The sequence below is a fragment of the Narcine bancroftii genome, chromosome 11, assembly GCF_036971445.1.
Source record: "Narcine bancroftii isolate sNarBan1 chromosome 11, sNarBan1.hap1, whole genome shotgun sequence".
In the NCBI taxonomy this organism is placed as follows: Eukaryota; Metazoa; Chordata; class Chondrichthyes; order Torpediniformes; family Narcinidae; genus Narcine; species Narcine bancroftii.
In genome coordinates this window covers 100,302,356-100,330,333 of record NC_091479.1, presented here as the reverse complement: position 1 = coordinate 100,330,333, position 27,978 = coordinate 100,302,356, and the positions used below count along the sequence as shown (strand labels likewise).

The following is a 27,978-nucleotide window of genomic DNA, read 5'->3' as shown; positions in this document are numbered from 1 at the left end:
TGGAATAGGAGAAACAGAAAGGAACTCCGTGGTGACCTAAAACAAGCAAAACTCTCTCTGAAAACCCACAAGAACCCTTCGGCGTGGTAACCATTTCCCTGTTAAGCACCAAAGCCTAGTGAACTTGATTCATGTTAACTTCTGTGCACAGTACAAGAATTGCCTGCAACCAGTGAGATTGGACTGTGAACCAAAGAACTTTGCTGAACTGACACACACAGGCGCTTAGAGTTAGAAGGGGGTTGAGTGAGTCAATAGAGACAAGTGCTTAAAGAAATCTCTTGGTGCCTGCCACATTGACCACCGCCAGTGGGCTGATAACGCCTCCAACCGTGCATCTTGGCGCCTCACAGTTCGGCGGGCAGCAACCTCCTTTGAAGAAGACCGCAGAGCCCACCTCACTGACAAAAGGCAAAGGAGGAAAAACCCAACACCCAACCCACCAATTTTCCCTTGCAACCGTGCCTGCCTGTCCCGCATCGGACTTGTCAGTCACCAACGAGCCTGCAGCTGATGTGGACGTACCCCTCCATAAATCTTCGTCCGCGAAGCCAAGCCAAAGAAAAAGTTAAAATTTGATTCTATTTTCATGTTCAAAGATCATTAAAAGCAACTTTTGTTTAAGTAACCCTTTGTCATGGTGCATATCTGTTGCTGCTGGGTTTTGGGGTCCTCGGGACTCGGAATAGTTCTGACCCACAATGTTGACTTGTGCAGATGCATTAAGTTGCATCACACAAACATGATGGAGAAATCAGCAGGTCATGCGACATCCATAGAAAGTAAAGCGTAACCAATGTTTCAAAGATGTACCTTTCGTCTTTGGACTCCCATCCCCTCATTTTCACAGTGCAGAATTTCTAATTCCATGGACTGGACCCTCTAATTTTTAATAATGGACTCCAACCTCTATACACCACTATACTGAAGCTCTCAAACCCCTGCATTCTCAGTTACAAACCCAACCAGCCATTTTCTACTACCGCCCTCCTCTGCCAAGCAGGACTTGTTCTCACCCTCAATAACTTGTCCTTTTAGCGCACACCTTTTTATCTTGGCAACATTTTATGGGAGCATAATTGAGAGGGTCCTGTCTGGCTGCATCACTGTGTGGGGCAGTAGCTGCAAAGCATCATACCAGAAGTCAATGCAGAAGATCCTCAAAACAGTTGAGAAGATCACTGGGGTTTCCCTTTCCTCTACTGACGACAATCACTGGGAGTGTTGCTTAAATAGGGCTCAAAGAATTATTGTTCGATGGAGCAAAACGTCGGATGAACCAATTATGGCAGGCGATGATCTGTGAATTGTAGAGATCAGGGCACTGGGGTGGGGAGGTGTGGAAGTTCAGAACAAAGGGGGCTCGGTGGTCAGGGAAGCTGGAGAGGGTTGCAAACAGGGAATGGAGTGGACAGGGTTAAGTATCTCATCAACCCTAGATGAGGCAAGTCAAAGAAGTATGGGAACATTGTAGAAATATTGGAATGGATGCTGGAACTACTAATATAGATGTCATGGCTGAACAGAAATTGGGAGAAAGAAAAGGAATCCAGACAAGATTCAGACATACATTTGGGGATTTTTCTTCATTCTGATAAGAATTCTTCTGTCTTCCTTGGAATACCAGTCCCTTTGCACCTCCCTCTTCCTAATGATATTCCATCTGTTGATTTTGGTAATCCTGAGGTTTGGGCAACGTCTCTTACTGTTTTATTCTTGTTTTCCTGCCTAATAACGGCTTCTTTGACTTTCATTGGCACGACTCTGGTCCACAGATTGAAAAAGTGGCAACTGCAGACTCCAAAGGTCAAAAACTTAGACCTGCACCAATAAAGCAATTAAACACAACTGAGTAATCGCAAACACCTGTGGAGCCCCAATGTCCCAAATATTATGGTACCCTGAAATGAGGAGGCCATGAATTTAAAAAGTACTGCAATTTCTACATGGTCAAACCAAAATATATACAAATTACCTTGCATAAAATCAGGAATGTGCACTTTAATTACATGCGAAATGTTTAATTACAAATTTAAAACTGTGGAGCACAGGGGCAAATAAAGGAAAAAAGTGTCTTTGTCTCAAACATTATGTAGATTCCTTATGTAGAGGAATTCCTTATTCCTTTAAGCAGAGCCTGGGTTCAGCATGGGGATTTTCTTTGGTAAAGTAATCCCAATTCAATGGGAGTTACTGTGACTAAAACAAATCATTGTGTGTGATTATCTTAGCTCTGAAAAGTTTTGTTTTATTTATGATTTTTCCCTAATATTCAGTGTATTCTGAAAATTCCAATGGACATCTAATAGAATAACTCCTACTTAACAAAAAGTCGAGTTTAAGGGGTTTATCGTGTATGGAAGTGAGTAAAAATAATCAAATTTTATGCAAATTTGACCTATTTCTGAATTGAAATCTGTTCATTTATATCTACATTGAACAATAAGGCTATTCGATTAGACAAAACACACCAAGATGCTGCAGAAAAATCAGCTGGTCTTTCACTGACCATAGAAAATAAAGATATATTGCTGATGTTTCAGGCCTGAGTCCTTCAAGGAATAGGCAAAGAATAAGCAAAATAAAAACAGGTAATCTGCATATCGAGAGAGTGCTGGCTGGGGGAGGAGTCCAGACCAACAAAAGGTGTTAATTGGATATGATAAGGGGAGAGGATAAAATTGATTTTGTCTGTGTTAAAGGAGACAGAGGGAAAAGGGAGAGAGATCGATCTGGGGGAAGAAGTGGGGGTGTTTTAATGAAAGCCAGAGAAGTTGATGTTAATACCATCCAGTTGGAGGGTACCCAAATGGAAGATGAGATGGTGTTCCTCCATTTTTCAGGTGGACTCAGTCTGGCAGTACATGAGACCATGAATGGGAGTGGGATGGGGGATTAAAATGAGTGGCCACTGGGAGATGCACCTATTTCGGCAGACAGAGCTGAGGTGCTCAATTAGTCAGTACAGAAGCATTTAGCCATTCTCAGGTAAGGAGACAAGCAGTTTCCAGAGTGCTGGCTTTGCCAAGGTGGGTCTGACCGGTGGTGTTTGAGGGAGTGATTCCATAGGGTGACGTTGGTGTCAGGGATTTACCCTACATTAGATGGATGGTCTGGAGAGTTACAGTTACCCAGGCAGCTACAGGTGCAGTACCTTGAGCTGGATGATTGAAAGATGGAGCAGAATCTGGGGTCACTGGGGTGCATCTGTACGGCTGAGAACTTCACTGATAGAACATTTGGAAAGGTGATCACTTTGCAGCTTAAGTGGGAACAAGCAAAGACGGTAAGCATGTGTGGAAACTGGGAGGAGCAGAACTGGTGGTGCAGAAGTCCTCCGAGTCAATCTCATTCTTTGACATTTATTTTCAGAGAAGATTTAAATTTTAAATTTAAAAATAAAGCACAGTAAAACGTCCTTTTCAGTGGTCTTGTGAAAAGGTGTTCTTCATTTATAATCTACGGGCTCTACCCCACATTCAAGCATGAGAGTGATCATGGATAGTTTAGGATTCTGGTAGGCAGATGGAGCCTCATCCCATCTTTTGGCTGGAGAAAATGTGAGAAAGAAAGATAACTACATTTATTTGCCTTTTTATGACTTTGTTCTTTACTTGTGATAATCGGACATCCTGTCACTCTGTCAATGAAACATTTAAGGACATGCTTTGTGAACCAAACTAGTAAACAAGGAAGATTTGACTTTAATATTGTCTTTCTAATGCACTTTGTCCTACTTTGTCTAATCTGAATGCATAAAAACTCACGAAAAGAAAATCTAGGTTACAGCTGAATTCTACTGCCTTCTGGCTAAGTACCAGCAGAGAAACACGCCATCTATTTCATCTTTATCTCGGTATTCTTTCGAATCTTGTGCCTTTTTGGCAGCAAAGATTTGGAAGGGTTTGAAGTTGCCAGGATGAAGGAAGCCCGCTAATTCTTTGTTCCGAAGCTACTTTGGTTCTTGAAGGTGGCACTTGGATGTTAATGCTGCGCCCAAATGCAGACGCTCATTTCCGGTGCATCTTCCCACCGTCGCTATAAATTGTGTGCGTTCTTTCAATGCTGATATTATATTCTCACACTCACTCTAACTTCCCTCGCTTGCTATAAATTGCTGGCGTGTTTCAGTGACTCTGGGGCAACTCTTCTTGCTTCTGTTTCTCTGACTGTAAGAGACATTTCAGGCAATTTCTGCCAATTGTGAATCTGTCTGTCTTACAGCAGACAAAAGGAAATTTTGTGTAATATGACACTGTTTTATTAAATGACAATAAATTAAAACTTTCTCAACAAGGTACCTTCTAAATCAATCACCTTCTAAATCAGTTTGTAAATAAATGCAAACATCCCCATGCAATTATGTATGTACGTGGAAATAAAATTACAGAATAATATGCAGATTTCATACCTAGTTTAAAAATTGTAAGGGCTCAGTTAAGATTGATTTGACTGATCTGTAGAGATATGGCCTGACTTATATTTTCTTCATGAATCTTCATCACTTGTCTGTGAATTCCTTCTGCTTGTCTCCTGTCAAAGCTAATAAATTTAAAAAAATAGTGTGTAAAGATTTAAAGGCCTCTCACTGTCCATCCAAACCATTCGTCGAATACCAGCTGTAAATGATAAATCAGTTGTGAAGGACTTTCTTAAAATGTCATTCTTTCCACGAACCTGTGTTGATGCGAGAGCAAGTATCTATATTTTTCTCCCTAGATTATTTGTGCTTCTTTCATATTTTGAGAAATTTCTCCACTTTTTACTTCCTATGACCTGCTGAGTTTCTCCAGCACGGTTATGTACTGCACTAACCCAGTGCCTGCAGACTTTCTTGTTTATCGTCTCCTTTTTATACCCAATTTCAAGAAAACCACTGATATTAACATTGATTTATCTGATTTACATTAGCTCCCCCATCTCTCTCTTTCCTTATCCCTGTCTCCTTTCCTTCAGCTCCCCTCTCTGTGTCTCTCTTTCTTTCCCTATCCCTATATCTTGTTTCCTCCATCTCTGTATTCACAGACAAACCCCCCCCCCCCCTGCCCTCCTATCCATGTACAGCCTCTTGGCTGATGGCCTGTACTCCCTGTGCTCCTTCTTTCCTCCTCACCACCCCCCCACCCCCAGCTCTTTTATTCAGGCACATGTTTGCCTTTTGCTTATACCTTGATGAAGGGCTCAGGCCCGAAACATTGGTGATATGTGATATATCTTTGCCTCCTATGGACAAGGCAGGACCTGCTGAGCTTTTCCAGCATTAAAATCACAGTGTCTGCAAACTTTCTTGTTTCACTCCATTCAACGGCCAAATTGGATCAAGCTGTAATGACAGCTATAATTCCACAGACCTGGCACAACTTGGCAGGGCCAAAACAAACTTTACAAGAACTGTTTTGATCTTACTGAACACCAGAACAGGTTTAACAGACCATATGTCCTGCTCCTTTTTTTTTAAAATTTCTTCTGCCTTTATCTCCTGTAACACAACACATTTAAATGAAGGTGAATCGCTATCAAGAAGGTCAAGTAGCTAAGCCATGGAGACATTGGTGGACTTCAAGCATAAGACAGATGCATCATAGCATCCCGTGTCTGCAACCTCTTACACAGATTCTCACAATTCTTCCTGTTCCAAACATCCAGTCCAGATGAAATGGAAGGGATGGCAGAGATATTGGTAATAACAAGAAGAGAGATTTGTACAATTACCTTTCTGATTTTGCAGAACAGGACAATAGATCCCCCAGGTGTTCCAGTATCTCACCAACAAGGGGATGTGATTCACCATACCACTTCCGCCCGATAGTCAATGCCACTCCGAAACATTGTTCAGCATCAGAAAATTTACCTACATGGATTCTAAGAAGACAGAGAAATTATTTTGATCAGAAGTTTTAAAGGATGGTCAATTAATAACACTGTAACTTCTAAGAAGTCAATTTTAATACAAAAAGAAATGAAAAAATCATAATGAATTAACAACATAATCTAAAAGTTGACTTTCAAATTGTCTACAAAGATTCTGGGTATTCCCAGAATCTTTACAAGCACGGGTATTACTGTAATTCAGGAAACAGCAAATTCCCATGGACAGAAACATAATGGTGGCCAGGTAATCAGATGGCCAGGTCAGCGAAGAGTATTTCTCCTGTTCTTGTCCAATTAGTGTTCTTGGATTTTAATCCACTTCAGAGAGCAGATGAAACCTTGATTTCTTGATTCCTCATTTCATTTCTGAGGCAGTACTTCTTCTCAATGCTTGACATGAGTGTTTTGGGGATGGTACCCGAGATCATCATCTCAAAGAGAGTTAAAGTTACATCTAAGGCTTTGATCATTTTCATTTTGGAGAATTTTGCCAATTTGCGAGGGGTGCCTTATCCACATGCCCACATGAAAAAAAGAGGTAGGGTAACAATAGTTAAGTCAACTAATTAATTTCATTCAGATATATAGGATTAAAATCAACTTCTGTCATGAGGGTAGAAATGTAGATTCATTATTGCGTGCAATTTTCTATCATGTATTTATAATAATTATTCTTATCATTCATAGCAATTATGTATTTTAATTCCAAAATCCATTATAAATTACAAACTGTACTTAAGTGTCATTAATGAAGATAGTGTAAGAATTCTGTCATTATTCAATTCTGAAACATATTACAGTCAATTGCAGTCCCAATGGCAAATTAAAAAGGCATTTACCAACTTGTCTGCAATCCATCACCAATAATTGATATGCTTTGCTCTGAAAATTATTCGAAGTTGAATCAAGCATTACATATTATACACCATGCTATGAACTGGGGGAATGTTCACAGAATTCATTTCCACAGAGGGCAGTAGAGGCAGGTTCATTAAATCTATTTAAGAGGGAATTTGATCTGTTTCTTCAGTATAAGGGTATTAAATGTTACGGAGAGAAGGCGGGGACGGGGTACTGAACTTTAAGATCAGCCATGATCTCGTTGAATGGCGGAGCAGGCTCGAAGGGCCGAATGACCTACTCCTGCTCCTATCTTCTATGTTTCTATGTTTCTAACTTCAGGCTAAAGGTTAGTGAGATAATTTGAATAAAACAATTCTGAACTGGAGTAATATATTGTAAATAAATGATCATATTAACTGAATTCTACACATGTGTTTAAGATTAAAATAACCAAGTAGAAAAATAGTCCCACAGTTAAGTATCTTTCAGCTTTATCTTTGTCTATCTCTGGTAATATGCAAGCTATCAATAAAGATCTGAACAGAAAATACTATAAACAATTGACAGGTCAAGCTGTTGGAGAAGAGAACAGCCTGTCATTTTTTTTAAATCATGCCTGCTGGATATAACAGGGAAATGAGGGAGAGAAATATCAAAAGGAAAGGACTCCAAAAACAGAGAATGAAGGATTTAAAGAAATAAAAGTTTCACTACCGTGTAAGTACAGTAGAAGTCCAAAAATCCGGATGCCAGAAATCTGAACCACCTGAGAATCTGGACTTTTCGAAAACTCTCAAACTTTTAAAATTTCATGGGCTTTTGTATGTGCCACAAATGCACAGAGGCAACCAGCAACCACTTTATTTTTCTTTAAAACTGATCGTTTTGATAAATGAAGCCTGCTACATTTGCTAATGAATAAACTATCAACATTTGCCTGTTCGTCTCTTTCTTTATTTCTATTTAAATTTGAATTTTAAAAGTACTGCCTGAGAATCTGGAAAATCCGGACTGAGCCAATCCCTGAGTAGTCCGAATTTTAGGACTTGTACTGTAATTGGAAATTCTCAGGATTTTCTGCAATTTGACTAAAGCGGGTGCTTTTTTGCACAATTTTATAAAATCACAGGAAGCACAAAAGAAAAATAGCAGGATTCCCAAATCTAGAGCCCCCTGGATGCTAGTGAGCATACTAATGAAGAAAACAAAGTTGACATGACATGTGATCTCCATATAATTCTGATGGTTAGCAGGACCAAGAGCAATTTTATGGGACTTTAATTGGTGGGTGAAGCAGAAACACCCATTATACATAAAAGGTATTTGGAAGAGCAATTGGTTAAAAGGTTAGAAATCAAGAGCTGGGCAGTGAAATAAAGCTGGATAGCACATTTCTGTTCTGCTGACATGGACTGATGCATTTCCTTTAGTGGTCTAATATTTTTATCATTCTGTCACAAGATGCAGATCAGAACAATTGTGACAGATTCAAGATTTGAATAGGGCTTTCAATTGTTAACATAGAGAGCAAATTGCTACAAAAATTTGCTAACGTATCATGAGGAAAGAAGTCCACTTTCTTTACCATGTTTTTAACTCAAGAGTCCTGTTGAAGAGGGCTAGCTGCATTGCCATTCTCAACAGGGGCCACAGCACACTTAAGGGGGTAAGGACTGAAATCATAAAATTATCTTTACATTTTTTATGTAGTCAGTAGGAGAGATGTATGGAAGAAACCAACTCAACGTGACTGCTTCTCAGTTAGCGCAGCGCCAGTGACCCGGGTTTGAATCCTGCACTGTGTGTAAGGAGTTTGTAAATTCTTCCCGTGTCTGTGTGGGTTTCCTTCGGCCGCTCCAATTTCCTTCCACACTTCAAAACGTACTGGGTTGAAGGTTAATTTGGGTGTAACGGGGCCACACAGGTTTAAATGGCCGGAATCTGCTTCTACCATGCTGTAAATAAAATTTTTTAATTACATTTTGAGCAGAGTCCAACAGGGCCAATGGCCCAAAAAAAAGGTTGAGAATATAAACTCAGAATGGACAATGAATGTAGATCATCAAAGTTTCGTAGTCTATGGGCGCATTGATAAGTAGTGTAAACAGAACCATTGATGAAAAGAGACAAGATGAAATAACCAAAAAAACAAACTCACTTCTGGAAACCGTCAAGGATTTTTACGTTTGCTTCTCCACATGGATTATGGATTTTTCTAGTCACTTTCTTAGCTTTCTGTAAAATATCGTCAACTCTGGGTGAGCCCTTGCACATCATTAATTGTGCCAGTTTACACAACAACTGAACTGCAAGACAAATTAGTAATGAATTTGCTCTGTTCAGATACCAATGCAATTTTTTTAAAATTGTAACATCTTCTTAAGTATTTTTGTTACAGCTTAAAGGAACTGGTTCTTTCATTGTATATAAACTCAGAGGCCAAATCGAACTGAGTGACAGGTCTCACTTCACTTTATTGGCGGATTCACCTCCGAGGCTGATGGCAGACCAGTGTTGTGCTGAAGAGAGAGTCTATATGAAATTTTCTCTCACAAATAAGAACATTTCGATGGAATGGAAAGGTAGACAGGGTCTCTATGGAAAAATTGACTTGGGATTACAATCTGGGCAGATTATGAATGCCAGACTTCAAGAAATACTATTGGGCAGCCCAGTCGAGATACATCACCTCACTCTTTGAAGGGGGAGGTGTACCATCATGGGCACAAATTGATCTGCACAGGGTAGGTGAGAAGGTAGCGGAGGACTTTATTTATAAATGGAATGCTAAATTGTTTTCTACGAAAATAGGCAGCCCTATATTCAAACAAATTATTTTCATTTGGAGTAAAATTAACCAATATCTAGGAATCAAAGGAGGGGTTGTCCCCAAAAACACACCTGACTCCAAATAGATTAATACCAAAATCCTGGACACCTGGCGTCGTAATGGCATCAGGTGTGTAGAGGACTGTTACAAGCGGGGGCAACTAATGTCATTTAAACAACTCAGGCATGAGTATGATTAATCTAATAAGACATTCCACTGCTAACTTCAGATAAGATCTTTTCTGCAGGACAAATTAGGTCTATCTATAGTCCTACCAGCATGCAGTGACATTGAGGCCTTGATTGAAAGGGGGAACACATGGAAATTCATCTCAACAATGTATTTCTTGCTCCAAGTGGAAAGACCTAAACCAGGCCTTCACAAATCAAGGCAGAGGTGGGAGTCGGATCTAGGAATCACAATTGATGAGCGGTATAGGCCGGAACAATACAACTTTCTACACCAACTGTACCTGACTCTGCAAAAATTGAATGGATCTAAACCAGAATTGTCAGACCCATGCTTTAGATGTGATATTGAGATAGGAACCTTTGTGCACGCAACCTGGACGTGTACCAAGGTGAGACTCTTCTGGGTGGAACTAGGCCAAGTCCTAGAAAAAAAACTATAGGTAAAGAATTCCCACAGGACCCATAAGACTTACAATGAACCTGTCAAAATTTCAAATCCAATTTGTAATGATTGCATTGGCGGTGGCCAGGAAGTGCATAGCTTGAAATACCTAGAAATCCAACTCCTGCCAGAAATTCAAAGCTGTGTTCCCTTGGAGAAAATTGCTTACAACTTAAGAAAAAAAGGATAACACATTTTTGAAAATTTGGCAACCATAAATTCCATAGGAGCATGATTATAATGTGGACATTGTGCCTCACTGCCCTACCTTCCCCATCTATCCCTCAATTGGTTGGAGGGAGGAGTGGTTCCATCCCATCCCAACCAGGAAAAGTCAAGAGAAGAAAACAGCCTGGACACTGGCCACCATGTTGTGACAAACCCTAATATATGTCTTTGTAATGGAGGATTTAAACCATGCTTTTGCTTATGTAAGGCTGAGTATCAGTAACCTACTTTGAGAATAATGTATGCATAATCTAACTTTCACCATGAGGCCCAGAGATGCAGTTGTCTTTTGTTGGTCGCAGACTGTCAGGAGACCTTGAAGATAAGTAAATCATTTATTCAAAGAGATAAGCTACGAGTAAACAATTTTTGGATAATATAAGCCATGGTCCCACTGCTGAAGTTTGAGACTCTCTGAGGGGTGGAAATGTCTCTCAGCAAGAAGAAGAACTTCTATAGTCCAACCAACATACCGGTCGGGGGAGGTGGAAAAGCTGCTCGACCGGCGCCCCGACAACCTGAAGTATGACGAAGCGGTCATTGCCTCGCTTCGGCAGATGGGACCAGTCCAGGTGTTGATAAGTATAATTGGGAAGGAGTTGCATATTGTAGTTTGAAATCAGCTTTAGATTTAGTAATAAAGATTTGTATAAACTGAAGTGCTCTCGGCGTGTGTCTCTGTTTTCTTTTGGTAGCTCAAACACTGTGACCAATCTAAAACGAGAAAAATGAGAGGTACAACAGTTTTGCACCTTGGTTGTGAGTGCCTTGAATGTTGTGTGTAATTGTGGATAGTTAAGAGTTAGATGTTAAGGTTAACATTATTAATTTCAATCAAGTCGCAGAGAGTGGAAGTAAATGTTACTTAACTTTAATAATTTACCACATTTTGTTTGCACTTTATAAAATCTATTTGTACGTCTTTTAAAAATAGTAGTTAAAAATGTGTGAATTATAGCCATAGAGCATTTTGGGTCAGGCCTCAAGATAAAATACAGTATTTTAGGCCGAATCAGCATTCAGCGCTCAATCTGACTTCTTGCGCACCTCTTGGATGCCATGCATCAGTTTCAAGATTCTTTTATTCTCAAGTAATATTACTGAAAATATAATATTACACAAAATTTCCTTATGCCTACGATAAGGCAGAAAAAGAATGACCATTAGTATTTCCTGGTGCCCCTTACAGTAAGAGAGAAAGAGCATCAAAGGAGTTCCTTTAGAAACACTAAAGAAAACACTAAGACACTGTGTGTCCATGGATTCACCTCCAGCACTCCCTTAGCCTCTGTAGCCACACAGACCTCTGTTCGATCCATTTACGCCCGAATTCCAGATCTAAACCACGGACACAATCAGAAACCTTTAGTGTCTGGGGTTCTTTGGGAGCCCTTCTTGCTGTAGTGCACTTGTTAAAATAAGTCTCAGTTTCCATCAGGTTCAAAGGACATGACTGCAATTAATTAACTGAAATTGGACGTCAATGAATTCAAGTATTAGGATAATATAGAATTTTTCAATTTCAGTTCCTCTCTATCAGCAACAAGCGTAAATTCTATTTCCATGACATTCTCCGCCTCCATTCTTTTCTCAAACCTGCAATTTTTATTTACCATCCACATATTTATTTACTGCAATGTCTTCCCATACTCCAAATTTCAAATAGCCTTTGCTGTTTTCTTTGCTTCTCGTGTTTTATCCTGAAGTGCTTCATTTCCCGATAATATATCCATTTAGGTTTAAGTTTATTTGCCCTTCTTGCCTTCCAAATCCCATTTCCACATGAAACAAAAAATCAGATTGGACAGGCACTGCAGGCAGTGAGTTCAGAAGACGTCATATCTAGGAAGACTGGACCAATATAATTTCAGTGTGTTCAAACTGAATGGAGCTGCTTAATTATAAAGAGTAACAGTTTCAAAAGCTTTCACTTGATGTCCTGAATCAATCACATATCTCATTATGTTCCGTCATGAGGACAACATCAAAAATTACCCATAACAAATATACAGTATATTTTCCCAATCAAATAAAAATTGAAAAGGACTATTACATTAATGTTCTTAATCAGAAGTATGGAGCTCATTAAAATTAGAATGTAGGGATATAATTATATTAACCCATAGATTTTATTTAATGTTCAGAATTTCAGTGAAGATTGTGTGGAAGAGGTTTCCAAAGGGGAAAAATAAAACTAGAACCTGCCACATATATCACACATTTCACATTGAACTCCAACTCCGATTCCTGAGTGAGACGAGTAATTAATGAGTAATATTTATTCTGTTACCTGTGCGACTGATGGTATCTGGAAGACATTTCCTGATATTTTTAGGTGCAGAATCAATACTGTGCAAAGCCTTCTGAAAATCATTTTCTGCATCCTGTAACTTTCCCGCATTGAGGTACACTTCTCCAATGCTGTAGTGCACTTATTCAAATAAGTCTCAGTTTCCATCAGGTTCAAAGGACATGACTGCAATTAATCAAAAACATCCTGCAGAAATTGGACGTCAATGAATTCAAGTATTAGGATAATATAGAATTTTTCAATTTCAGTTCCTCTCTATCAGCAACAAGCGTAAATTCTATTTCCATGACATTCTCCGCCTCCATTCTTTTCTCAAACCTGCAATTTTTATTTACCATCCACATATTTATTTACTGCAATGTCTTCCCATACTCCAAATTTCAAATAGCCTTTGCTGTTTTCTTTGCTTCTCGTGTTTTATCCTGAAGTGCTTCATTTCCCGATAATATATCCATTTAGGTTTAAGTTTATTTGTTATTGTATCAGAAATTTTCTTTTGCAAGCCAGTCAATCGTCACGTGCTTACACTGTCTTGCAAAAAAAAGTCCCTTCAGGGACAACGAGTGATCGAAGATCATGCGGCCTCCTCCAGTATAGATGGAGCCACTGCTACTTTTTCCTGTTGTTTCTACATGATGTCCAGTGGCAGAGTGACCGTGCACAACAAGCCCATCAAGTTTAAAAGTAGTTACCCTTGTGTTTAGAATCTTCTGTAGATCTGGCCCAACCACTATTTGCTCAATTAAAATCACTTCTTTATCTTCACTAATTGCATCAGTAAGAATTTAGACATACAGCACTGTAACAGGCCATTTCGGCCCACAAGTGCATGGCACCCAATTAACTTGCACCCCCCAGTATGTTTTGAATGGTGGAAGGAAACTGGAGCCCCTGGGGAAAACCTATGCAGACATAGAGAGAGCGTACAAACTCCTTGCAGACAGCGCAGGATTTGAACCCAGGTCCCAATCGCTGATGCTGTAAAGGCATTGCCCTAGCCCCAAATTTATCAATATATTTATATTTACTATCTCTTTGGTAGGTAGGTAGGGGTAGGTAGGTAGGGGTAGGTTCCGGCACAGGCTCATAGGCCGAAAGGGTCTGTTACCGTGCTGTATGTGCAAATAAAAAAAATCTTGGCATTTTGTGGTAAATTAATGTATACAATGTAATTGGTATATAGAGTGGCTGCAATAAGAATTTCAGTCCATCTGTACATTGTACAAGTCATCATCATCTCTACCCCATCTTTCAACCTAGCATTTTGTCCATTCCCCATCACACCACAATGTTTGTGCACATTCCCTGGTACAATTTCTGTCAGGAATATTTTTAGTGCTCGTCTTAAAGTCAAGAGCAACCATTCTCAATGGAAGCCACAACATATTTAAAGGGGGGGGGGGGGGGGAAGGGCATGGACTGAAATCATAAAATTTTTTTTTGCTTTTGATGTAGACAGTAGGAGAGAAATATGGAAGAAACTAACTAAACTTGACTACTTCACAGGGAAGGGGGTCCATGAACTTTGAGCAGAATTCTAAGGGGGCCATAGCAATAAAAAAGGTTGAGAATGGCTGGTCTAGAGTTGAAAACACATTTAGTACTGTTCAGTAACATCAGTTTTCACAATTTTATATCAGCAATACCAATATTTGTAGTCATTTAGCATTATTGCAATAAACTTGTTACTTCAATGTAAAACATATTTATAAACGTTGGAGACAAATATCATGACGACTGGAATCCTTGCAATTCAGAACATTATCTATGTATTTAAATTAATTTACCCTACAAACTCAATTTTACCATTGGTAGGAAAGAATGGGCCATTATAGGAGCAATTCTCCACTGTTGTGGTCTTGTGAAGTTCTTTTAGAAACTCAGCAGTAAAACATATCAAGGCAGCATGAGTGCAACTGTTGTCCCCCTCTGTTTTTCTGTCACTCTCTGAATGACAAACATTGTTATGTTGAAGCAGTGTGAAAGTTTTCCATGGAGAAATTAGGGTCTCTCGTATTGTACCTGTAATAAAAATAGAAAATGTTGGAGACACTCTGGAAGTCAGACAGTATTTATAGAACATTACAGCTCAGTACAGGACCTTCAGCCCATGATGTTGTTTAGATCTATGTAAACCTACTCCAGAACAATCTAATCCTTTCCTATCTCACACCTGTAACCCTCTGTTTTTCTTAGGATCAAAGAGCCTTTTGAATGTCCCTATGGTGCCATCCTCAGCCAGAACCCCAGCAATGCATTCCAGGCACCTCCACTCTGTGTAAAAAGAAAGTACCTTTGATATCTCCTCTAAACATTCCTCCATTCACCTTAAACAGATGACCTCTGGTATTTGCTAGGAAAAAAATGTCCTGGCTATCCACCCTATCTATGCCCTGCTTAATATTGTATACCTTTATTAGGTAATTTATTTGTGGAAAGTAAGTACTTGTAGAAAGAATGAGAGACTTAACATTTCAGGTTGAAAGCTCTTCCTAGTGTAAAACATCTTCAACTTGAGATGTTAGCTTTATTTTTCTTTCCACAGATACTGCCTGACCTACTCAGTGTTTCCTGTTTTATTACACCTTTCCAGCCCTTGCAGTTTTTGATTTTCAGGGTGTGAGGTAGGGAAGTTTTTGTTTGTTGTGTATATAGGTTGGTAAAACATTATGGCCGGACCTGCACTGTGCTGTGATGTTCAATGTTGAGGAATAAAGTGATGTCCTTGGAGAAATAAGGTGGGAATAAACTACTGAGGTAAGAAGGTCTAATGCATATCAGTCAGGAGGTGTAATTGCCATTCCAAAACACCTGAGCAAACAACTTAGATTCTATTGGAAGTAGAGGTGCTGCCCTCTTTGGATCAGATATTGACCAATGATAGAAGGAGATCATCTGGTGGTAAACAACCCCAATAAAATAATAATACAGTACTCGTTTACATAGTTGAATGTTGTTAATGGATCCTTTGACAATCAAAGCACTTTGGGACATCCCAAAGTTAAGAAGGGAATTACTTTAAAAGACAAAAGAGCAGCAAGATCAGGTGTGTTTTAAAGACTGAAGCAAAAATATTTACTGGTGAGAAAAAATGCTACATTCAATACTTAAAAGTGAGAGGGGAATTGACTATCAACTTTGTTCTTCTTTCTGGTCTTAATATGTGCAAAAGAGATTCTGGAAAGCATTTTGAATCCATTTTGAACATAATGCTCTAAAACCATTGAGGAATCTGTTTTGAAGGTACTGTAACAGGGCCACCTGCTGGTGATGTATGTTTCCAGTGCTAAAGTTAATTATATGAAAGTTTACTGCTTCCTTTTTTACATTAAGTACCGGTAATTGATAAGAATATCCTTATGTAGTACCTGTGAGTGTTGTACTATTTTTTCTTGTTGAGAGATTGGATGTGGCCACCAATTCATTCACCATGTTGTGATATGTAACTGCAGGATCAAGCCCTGCCTCTAATAAGAGGCAGTAAGAGACAAGGTCCAGCTTTGACTGACATGAATACTTTGAATTCTCGTAAATTAGGTGCATGATTCTAAAGAAAAAGGAAATAAATGGTACATTTTATTTTAAACCTGATCTTTTGATTTTCCTGTTGTGCCCTTGATATTACCACTTTACATGAATGAATGAATAAAGAGTTTATTGACATATACACTAGTACGATGTACAGGTGCCTTACTTCCTGGAGCACCCAGTACATAAAACATACCAAGAAAGACTCCTGAAAGATTGAGTGCTGAATGTTTCTTGATCACGTCAGCGGTTTAGATCTGGAGCTCGGCTTGCTAATTAATCGAACGTGTTTGTGCGGTTGCAGAACCTGCAGGAATGGTGGAGGTGAATCCACGGACACTCAGTGACTCTCAGGTAACTCTTCTGCTTGAAGGATGCACCACTTTTACACTTTGGTGCTTTGACAGTGATGCATTGGACATGTTGGAAGAGACAGTGGTCATAATAATTCTTCAATGAGCTGGGACAAGTTGTGGAAGTAACAAAAATTCCTTTACCTGCACAAATCACAGCAACATAAATTAATGAACAACAACTTTGACAAGTTAACATTTTCCAGTCATTTAATATATGTACAAACTGTTTCATCAAGCTTTTAGTAACAGATGTTCTTTCTTTGGCTTGGCTTCGCGGACGAAGATTTATGGAGGGGTAAATGTCCACGTCAGCTGCAGGCTCATTTGTGGCTGACAAGTCCGACGCGGGACAGGCAGACACAGTTGCAGCGGTTGCAGGGGAAAATTGGTGGGTTGGGGTTGGGTGTTGGGTTTTTCCTCCTTTGTCTTTTGTCAGTGAGGTGGGCTCTGCGGTCGTAAACAAGCATCAAAGCACATGATGATAGAACAGTGAGCCAGGGAGCTGCCAGTTTAGAGCAGGGTTTCAATATTCTAATACATCAACATCCAAAGCAACGTGTATATTAAAACCAGTCATGCCATACCTTCAACACATATTCACATACAAACTGCACTGTAGATCTGGGCTCCGTAATCTTCCAAAAGGATGTGACCGAGAATGATCTGAGGGAAGACTGGAACTGGGGGAGATTGAAGATCTTTGGAGAAGATTATCATGGTTGGACACGGAAAGGGACTGGCTTCACCTTCATAATTTGTCATGATGGGGAGAGGACGTTGGGGGTGGGATGTCTTCAAACTGAGTTATCAGCTCTGGTCCTTTCTCTGTGGATATTGCCCGGCCTGTTGAATGTTTCCAGCATTTGTTGCTATTGTTTCAAACTTACAGTATGTGTAGTACTGTGCTTTCCAATCCAGCCCTAGGCCCAGCTTACACAAAAATGCAGCAGAAACTCAGCAAGTGACCGATACAGCATTTTATGTAAACTACAATCACAGCGTCAGTAGATTTTCTTCTTTAACTCCAGACCCAGGTCTGTCCTTATGTCAGATTATCATGCTCTAAGTGTTCATATGCTCTCCGGGTTTTTCCACCATTCTCCTTTTTTTCAGATTTACAGCAACTGCAGTCTTCTGCAGTTGCAGTATGGTCCTCTGTTCTCCCTCTAATTATATCTCTTTTCCAGAGCTTTAGCTATCAGTCAGAAAACTTACCTGCCTCTCACTGATGGCACTAATCCATGTCATCTGGTTTCTCTTGGTCTTCACAGAGCAGTGACATTCCCTTCATTCTCCCAGCCCTCCCATTCTCTCAAAACATGCCCGTTTTCTCATTTTTCCTATTTTTGACTGACAACACTGGACAACAATTTTTTTCAAAAGGTTTACTTCCCGAAAAAAATATTGGGGATTATGATAGACATCAAGCTGAACACAAAAATAATTTCAGATTTGCTGTATCACGTAGGAAGTTGGAGAAACATTAAATTAACTTTTATTGAATTTAACATGTTTAATCGCATAATGATGCTGACACGTTGTGTTAGTTCAACTGACCTAAAAATGTTTTGCCGCTGATTTTCGTTCGTACTCAGCATCTGATGTCACAGTGTCCAACAATAGTCAGCCAACATTGACGGATTCCATTTGCCTTGATACCACTTTTTCATTGTCACAATGTCCTGGTGAAACCTTTCACCGTGCTCGTCACTGACTGCACCAAGATCAGTAGGGAAGACGTCCAAGTTCGAATGCAGAAAATTAATTTTCAACGACACATTGCATTTCATGGTTTTGTAGCTTGAAGTAGATTTAAAATATGATAGGAAATCACACAAAAAAAAATCTAAATAATGGTAAGTGATAGAAAATTTTTAAGATGAATTTCATGATCAGCAGCCCAAATCCATGAAATACACCCAAAAGTGTTCAGGAAGTGAAATATTGTCTTCTCCATTTAATCAAAATTGAATGCCTGGCTAAGAGATATGATGTATTGTTTAAATCTTCTCTCTCTCTCTCTCTCTCTCTCTCTCTCTCTCTCTCTCTCTCTCTCTCTCTAAAAGTGTTCAGGAAAAAATAATTTTCATTGTTTAGTGCAATTACCTGAACTTAGTTCATGACACATTCATGACAATAAATCTGATTTTGATTCCGAAGTATTCATTCTATTTCTCTCCTCACAGGTGCTGTTTGACCTGCTGTGAATTTTTCAGCATTTCTTTATTGAATTTACTGAATCTATGGGTTTTCCCTTTTTGATTTTTGCCTGTAATATTTGAAGTCCATATGTGTAAACTTTGAAATATATAATGATCATTAGACTGAAGGTCACTGTACCTGCTGTGATAGCCCATTAACAGACTCACTTGGTCTGTTAACTCCATCAATCACTAGCACACACGGCTTCAAACCAATGGCTGCCATGAAGGCTTCACGAATCACTTGAAATGTCCAGATATCTGTAGAAATCTCCTAAAATCCAATAAAAACATGGTTCACTTTTAAATGAACTCGCATTGGGTGTTGAGTGATTGATTGAAAGTTTATTGTCATATACGTGTACAGATGCACTGAAATATTTGCCTGGAGCAGGTACACAGATATACAAAATAAACTAATGGACAGTAAGAACAAATTAAATTACCAAATGAGAGAAAATATATATTAAATGTAAAAGAATAAATAAATATTCACAGTTAGTGATGTTACAACAGTGGAGACAGATCTTTGATAGTCCTGATTAGTTTGTGGTTGGGGTAGTAGGAGGAGGTTCAAGAGCCTGATAGCTGTTGAAAAAAATAAACTGTTTTTGAACATAGAGGTGCTGGGCTTCAAGCTCCTGTACCTTCTGCCTGAAGGTAGGCAGTGAGAGGAGGGCATTACCAGGGTGATGGAGATCCTTTATGCCTTCTTGAAGCAGTACCTCATATCTATGACTTCAATGATGTACAGAACTGAACAATACACTCCCTGCCTAGCTAATCCTCACCTGACTTTAGCTCAGTAAACAGGGAGGGCTGAAGCAAGCTGTGGCCCATGGATAAGAGTTGGTGAATTTAATGCTGACCCCCTCCACCCATGTGGACACTGTAAGAAGGCTATCACTACTGGAGAGCAAGTCTCAAAGCTGAAGTGTTGACTGGGATGGCAGGTTATTTAATTGCCAAAGATCCATGGCCATTTTCTGCCTAGTTAATTAAGGTCTAAGAATTAAATAAGGAGTGTTGGTTCTGCCACATATAATGCAGCTCTATAAGAGTATAGTCAATGCATGGCATGAGTTCTGTACAGGTCTTAGATACCTTAATGACAAATTTACAGTTCACATTTGGTCTCCAATATTGGGAACAGAACCTTACTATTTTCACTTTGTTTGATTTCAAATCTGAATTATGATGCAATTCTAGGTCCCCACTGGCATCCAAATAATGAGATGTAATGTGTGAAGGACAGGATTGTTCTGAGTGCTATCTGCAGTAATGGAGGAAACACTTTCTTTTTGAATGCATTTCTAATATCATTTGGCTGTGAATAACTAGTGCAATTCTTTATCCATAGAGAGCATGAATAAATCATAATCATTTTGGCTTTATAAATATCCTCCATAGATTCCAGTATTTGCCATCTATAAAGCAGAAAAGGATAGATGTGTAGAATGAAGTAATAGTGAATAATTCAAGTTTCATAATGTAAAGGGGATGTGAGAAAATACTGAAATTGTTTTTCTGGCTGGCAAAGGGTAAATCTTAACAATAACTGTCTGATTTAAAAAATAATTACCAAAATATTCAATCTGTAGTTTTAAAATACTGCGTCTCATGAAGGACATGATGTTGTCACTGGTAGAACTGCATCCAACATAGTGAGAGACCACCAGGACATTGGGATTTTTCTTCCTAAAATATTTCAGCCAGCTCCAAATCATGTAGTGAGAGACTTAACGACAAGATATTTTCAATTTAAGGTTAATTTAACATTTTTAAAATAAAACACAACAAAAAAAAGGAACACATTCAAAATATTAAGCCAGAAAGTTCAATAACTGAATGTCATGTGGATTTACAATCCCAGGACAAACTTCAAACCCTTCTCTTTTTATTTACTAGACCTTGACTCCATGGTATTAGAGTTGATGGAATATTTAAAATCGGTTCACTTGCTGTCGTCTTCAATTTGATCGACATATTGGTGAAACAAAGCAAATGCATCCAGAATTCCAAAAACTCTCTGCACTTTCCACAAAGACTTTGGGCAAATGCTTCATGAGAAGAAAGTTCAAGGAAACTTTCACGATCTGAAAGAGAGAATATTTTTGGCAAGGTTTATTTACACTAATACTATTTTCTGCAATAGTTGACCTACCATCTTTTCTATTAAATTAACATTGTGATAATGATATGAAGCAGAGTACTTTAAACATTAATTCTTATGCTAGAGGTTAACATAACAATTACAGCACGGAAACAGGCCATTAGGCCCTTCTACTCCGTACCGAACCAAACACCCCTCTCTAGTCCCACCTCCCTGCACAATGCCCATAACCCTCCATCTTCTTCTCATCCATAGACCTGTCCAACCTTTTCTTAAATAATACAATTGACTCCGCCGCCACTATTTCTCCCGGAAGATCATTCCACACGGCTACCACTCTCTGAGTAAAGAAGTTCCCCTTCATGTTACCTCTAAACCTCTGCCCCTTAATTCTTAACTCATGTCCTCTTGTTTTAATCTTTCCTCCTCTTAACGGAAATAGTCTATCAACATCCATTCTGTCTATCCCTTTCATAATCTTAAATACTTCTATCAAATATATATGTTCTCAACCTTTTTTCACTCTCAAGGTATACAGATTTGTGCTGTACACAGGGCCACTTCCTTGAGGCAGGACATCAATAATCTTTGAGATTGGCCGTAGTCCTTTACTTGCCATAGAGTGGGGGGAGTGGGGAGGCTGGAGAACTTGAGCGCCTTCCCAGACCACCGACAGGATTTTTTTTCTCACTGAGAATGTATTTATGATCATTTTTTTATTTGTCATCAAATTTATAATCTCTTTTTACATATTACTTCTTAATATGTCTTCGCCACAGGCCACCTTTTACAAATTCACAAACCACATATCACTTTTACATATGCTTTAAAATCAATAACTCAGAAATGTATTCCCTGAGGTTTCAGTTTGCTAGGAAGAAGATTTATTACAGCATTCTGACAATTACACAAAACATTACAGCCATAGAATTGTTTAGCACAGAGACAATCCTTCAGCCTATCAAATCTATGCCAACCTTATTGTCCATCTACACTAACTCCTTTTGTTTGTGTTAGATATGTAATGCTTCCTATGCTTGCCTACTTAAGAACCTGTCCAAATGACTCTTAAACATATCTGATTCCATCACCACCTCTGTCAGCAAATCCCAGATAACAATCACTCTACATAAAAATAAAACTTTTCCTTCGAATCTCCTTTAAAACCTCTCGATTTAAACCTAGTTCTCTTGTTCGTGATATCCATAATCATAGGAAAAATATTCTGACAATCTATGAACTTAAGAGTATGAATAAATAAATAAATGGAATCACAATGTTGTAGTTATTATACAGATTTGGCTGTTACTGCTTGATGTTCTGGGGTTTAGATGTTTCAGAAGAGATGGGGAGGGTGGTAAGGGGAGGTGGGGAGTGGCACTGCTAATCAGAGATAGTATCACAGATGCACAAAGGGAGGATGTCTTGGAGGGATCATCCACTGAATCAGTGTATGCGCAAGTCAGATACAGGAAGGGAACAATGCTTCTATTGGAAGTATTCTCCAGACTAGAGGAGCAGATAAAATAAGCAGATTTTGAAAAGGTGCAGAATTGAAGGGTTGTTGGCATGGGTGACTTCAACTTTCCTAATATTAATTGGCACCTCCTTAATGTAAAAGAATTAGATGAGGCAAAATTTGGAAGCTGGCCAAGAATGTTTCCTGACACAGTATGTGAACAGGTAACTAGATGCCATACTTGATTTAACCTTGACATGGTGATCACAACTCCCTGACCTTTAGCATAGCCATGGATAAGGAGCAGATGATAATGAAAAGGACTTAATTGAGAGAAGGTATTAGAGACAGGAACTTGAGAATGTGAATTAGGAACAGATGTTTTCAGAAAAATGCACAGTAGATCTAGGGATGATGATTTGGGACCATGTGCATGCATTCTGATAGTTTTGTCCCACTAACATAGGGAAAGGATGGTAAAGGAACCATGGTTGACAAATCAAAAGATTCTGTTAGAAACAGAAGTACCTTCACAGAATTTGCTCGAGACAAAAATTGAGAACAAAAAACATTTATTATACAACAATGCAAAGTTGGGTGCTTCCCCTTACCCTGGGAATACACACATACTTTTATACAGTTGATTTCAGTATAGGAATACCCTCCCCCTTACATTCTTCTGCCTCCTGGATGAGTTTGGCATTAGGCAATCCTGTCTGCCTACGTGCTGTTTCTGTGAACTTGGAGGACCAGGGGGTATCCTGTCGGTGTCCCATCACGTCATTGTCCTTATTCACACCTTCCTGACTCTCAGGGCTGACTAACTTCTTACATGCAGAACTTGCTAATTCTGTCTAAAGGCTAGAAGACCCTTATCTTATTCAGACTAACTTTACTTCCTACATTCTATTATCTATTATCTATCCTTATCTTATTCATACTGGTGAACTTGCTGATTCTGTCTAAAAGGCTAGAAGACCCTTATCTTATTCAGACTTAACTTTACTTCCTACATTCTAATATCTATTCTTATCCTATTCATACTGGCTTTATTCAATACACATAGATCTATACTACTTTCCTCATCTTCATATTTTTATATCAGTTCCATTAGCAATGGCGTGAAGCAAGGCTGTGTTCTCGCACCAACCCTCTTTTCAATCTTCTTCAGCATGATGCTGAACCAAGCCATGAAAGACCTCAACAATGAAGACGCTGTTTACATCCGGTACCGCATGGATGGCAGTCTCTTCAATCTGAGGCGCCTGCAAGCTCACACCAAGACACAAGAGAAACTTGTCCGTGATCTACTCTTTGAAGACGATGCCGCTTTAGTTGCCCATTCAGAGCCAGCTCTTCAGCGCTTGACGTCCTGTTTTGCGGAAACTGCCAAAATGTTTGGCCTGGAAGTCAGCCTGAAGAAAACTGAGGTCCTCCATCAGCCAGCTCCCCACCATGACTACCAGCCCCCCCCCCCCCCCCCACATCTCCATCGGGCACACAAAACTCAAAACGGTCAACCAGTTTACCTATCTCGGCTGCACCATTTCATCAGATGCAAGGATCGACAACGAGATAGACAACAGACTCGCCAAGGCAAATAGCACCTTTGGAAGACGACACAAAAGAGTCTGGAAAAACAACCAACTGAAAAACCTCACAAAGATAAGCGTATACAGAGCCGTTGTCATACCCACACTCCTGTTCGGCTCCGAATCATGGGTCCTCTACCGGCATCACCTACGGCTCCTAGAACGCTTCCACCAGCGTTGTCTCCGCTCCATCCTCAACATTCATTGGAGCGCTTTCATCCCTAACGTCGAAGTACTCGAGATGGCAGAGGTCGACAGCATCGAGTCCACGCTGCTGAAGATCCAGCTGCGCTGGGTGGGTCACGTCTCCAGAATGGAGGACCATCGCCTTCCCAAGATCGTGTTATATGGCGAGCTCTCCACTGGCCACCGTGACAGAGGTGCACCAAAGAAAAGGTACAAGGACTGCCTAAAGAAATCTCTTGGTGCCTGCCACATTGACCACCGCCAGTGGGCTGATATCGCCTCAAACCGTGCATCTTGGCGCCTCACAGTTTGGCGGGCAGCAACCTCCTTTGAAGAAGACCGCAGAGCCCACCTCACTGACAAAAGGCAAAGGAGGAAAAACCCAACACCCAACCCCAACCCACCAATTTTCCCCTGCAACCGCTGCAACCGTGTCTGCCTGTCCCGCATCGGACTTGTCAGCCACAAACGAGCCTGCAGCTGACGTGGACTTTTACCCCCTCCATAAATCTTCGTCCGCGAAGCCAAGCCAAAGAAAAGAAAGACTCATCTCTCACAAGAGGAAGTATACTTAAGGTTTAGGAAGCAAAAATCAGGCAGTGCTTTTGAGAATTGCAAAGGTATCCAGGAAGGAACTTATGAGAGGTAGAAGAGAAGGGCTTGGCAAATACTATTCAGGAAAACCTGTTCACTACAGCAAGAATTTTGGGTATAGGTATATTGCACAATATGTATGACAATAAACTGGTGATCATTATAAATTTGCACGTTCCAAATTGCACCTTTCCCTTTAGAAGTATTTCAACTGTCACCATTTCCCAGTTATTATAACAGTTATGCCAAGAAGAGAACTATATACAGACCTTTAAAGCACATGAAAAAAACTTGCCTCTGTGCAAAGGAACGAAATCCATGGGATATAACTTATCAATGGCATCTCTCCAATTCTTCTTTTGTCCTAAAAAATTTGACAGGTAATCCTTTGCTGGATATTTTTCCTTTCAACTACCATATCTTCTTTCCCTCATAATGGTCTCTGCTTTTATAACTGCAGTTGACCATACATCTTTCATGCTGTGGGACACTCAGAAGCATATCATCAATATACTGAGGATCTCGGAAGTAAAAGAAGCTGAACTGAGAGTCATTTAAAAAAGCTGCTTCTATTATCTCAAGCTCCATCAGACTGCACATTTGATGGTTTTCGGTCAATATCCAAGAATAACCATGTTTTTCTGCAATGTACATATTCCTTTCCAGCTCAGATAAACCTTGCATATCTGATGTTTCCACTGAGAAGCACTTTGTGCAACACTCGCCATACTTTTCACCTATCAGACATAGGAGGAAAGGTGAATGCTTGGTAATATAGCCTCATGTTAGTTTCAGCAGGTGGGAATCAGTGTTTGGATAATGATCTCCTTCAAGAACACTTTGCTGCATATCTAATACTTCCTCTGGTTTCACAGAGATCGCTTAAAATAGGAAATATATCAGATGATGCCGCTTTAGTTGCCCATTCAGAGCCAGCTCTTCAGCGCTTGACGTCCTGCTTTGCAGAAACTGCCAAAATGTTTGGCCTGGAAGTCAGCCTGAAGAAAACTGAGGTCCTCCATCAGCCAGCTCCCCACCATGACTACCTGCCCCCCCACATCTCCATCGGGCACACAAAACTCAAAACGGTCAACCAGTTTACCTATCTCGGCTGCACCATTTCATCAGATGCAAGGATCGACAATGAGATAGACAACAGACTCGCCAAGGCAAATAGCGCCTTTGGAAGACTACACAAAAGAGTCTGGAAAAACAACCAACTGAAAAACCTCACAAAGATAAGCGTATACAGAGCCGTTGTCATACCCACACTCCTGTTCGGCTCCGAATCATGGGTCCTCTACCGGCACCACCTACGGCTCCTAGAACGCTTCCACCAGCGTTGTCTCCGCTCCATCCTCAACATTCATTGGAGCGCTCACACCCCTAACGTCGAGGTACTCGAGATGGCAGAGGTCGACAGCATCGAGTCCACGCTGCTGAAGATCCAGCTGCGCTGGATGGGTCACGTCTCCAGAATGGAGGACCATCGCCTTCCCAAGATCGTATTATATGGCGAGCTCTCCACTGGCCACCGTGACAGAGGTGCACCAAAGAAAAGGTACAAGGACTGCCTAAAGAAATCTCTTGGTGCCTGCCACATTGACCACCGCCAGTGGGCTGATAACGCCTCAAACCGTGCATCTTGGCGCCTCACAGTTTGGCGGGCAGCAGCCTCCTTTGAAGAAGACCGCAGAGCCCACCTCACTGACAAAAGGCAAAGGAGGAAAAACCCAACACCCAACCCCAACCAACCAATTTTCCCTTGCAACCGCTGCAATCGTGTCTGCCTGTCCCGCATCGGACTGGTCAGCCACAAACGAGCCTGCAGCTGACGTGGACTTTTTACCCCCTCCATAAATCTTCGTCCGCGAAGCCAAGCCAAAGATATCCTGTTCCAAATACTTTCTTTCCTTTTCAAAATCTTCGAGTGTTGAACAGAGAAGTAGCTCAGTGGGTGGTCTGTAGATACATTTAGGGTGTTGTGCAAGATATTCATTTATTTCTCTTGCAGAATTCCTCACCATTTTTAAACATTCATTGCTGAATTTGTAAAAATAATTTCCAAAGATTTGTTTACTAGTACTACTTTCATTCAAGTTTCTTCATGTCAGCACCCTTGGTTTGTTGAAAGAACAATGAGTAAGCCATACTGTTGATGTAAGCATGCTTTTCCACCAATGTTCTTCACTCCCTCCATTATCACTGTAGAACAGCTACGGTAATATGAAGGAGCTCAGCATCCTTTCCCAGTAACTTGAATTTTACTTTCCTGATGATTTCTGATAGCTAGTAAAATAGATTTATTTAAGAAATTAGTGTAAGTTTGTAGCTGCAATGGAAAAGATGCACATTTCCTATTTGTTTGGAAATACAAGTTTCCAATTTATATACACACAATCAAATACAAAGAAAAGCAAGAGGCATTAATTTTACATTAAAAAAATAGCAAAAAAAAACAATTATTTCAGAAGAGCATAACAGAAGGTTTTCTTTAGGGCATACCTACTCCATCATTCCTTAATAATCTATCAACCTCGTCCCTGGATATACTCAACAACTGCACATATCAGCCCTTTTGAACAGTGAATTCCAAACATGCGGAATTTTCTTTCTGTCTGCTCTAAAATGACTGGGTCCCTATACTGTGATGTAAATTTAACAACCAGGGTAACTAGCCTCTTTAATCCTGCCTTTTTACAGCACCATGAGTAAATAAATGACACACTAAGGTAGATACAAGGTTAAATTAATTTACTTAATTTTTAATTTAGCTCTCCCAATCATCTCTCATTAAACAAGTTGCTGTTTTATGAGGGTTTAATCAGTTACAAGAAAAGGTGCCAAATGTATTGCTAGTTTGTAATCCAGTGAGTTTACACTTGTAATGGGCTCATTGCCCATTTTACATTACAAAGTAAATTGAAAGGTCATCAACTTCCTTTTTTCTGCTGCCTGATCTATAGAATATTTCAAATATTTTGTTTCATAGTTTATGGATAAGTGAATCGATCATGTAAAAACATTTCAGTCATATGTAAAAGGTGGTCAGTTAGTCTAGAAGGGTGGGGATTTGTTCCGGCATGGACTAGAAGGGCCAAACTGGCCTGTTCTGTGCTGTATATGGTTATATGGTTATATGGTTATATATGGTGCCTTTAACTGAGGTACCAAGATAAATTGCAATTTTCACTGCCTGCATCTTTGAAAATTGTACTTCAAATATAAGAACC

The 27,978-nt window shown here is 39.8% G+C and overlaps 1 pseudogene; it reads right to left on the bottom strand.

The window, feature by feature from the left end:
- Positions 1 to 1,228: 1,228 nt before the first annotated feature.
- LOC138745238 (putative tetratricopeptide repeat protein 41) lies at positions 1,229 to 26,772 on the bottom strand (annotated as a pseudogene).
- Between the last annotated feature and the right edge of the window lie 1,206 nt (positions 26,773 to 27,978).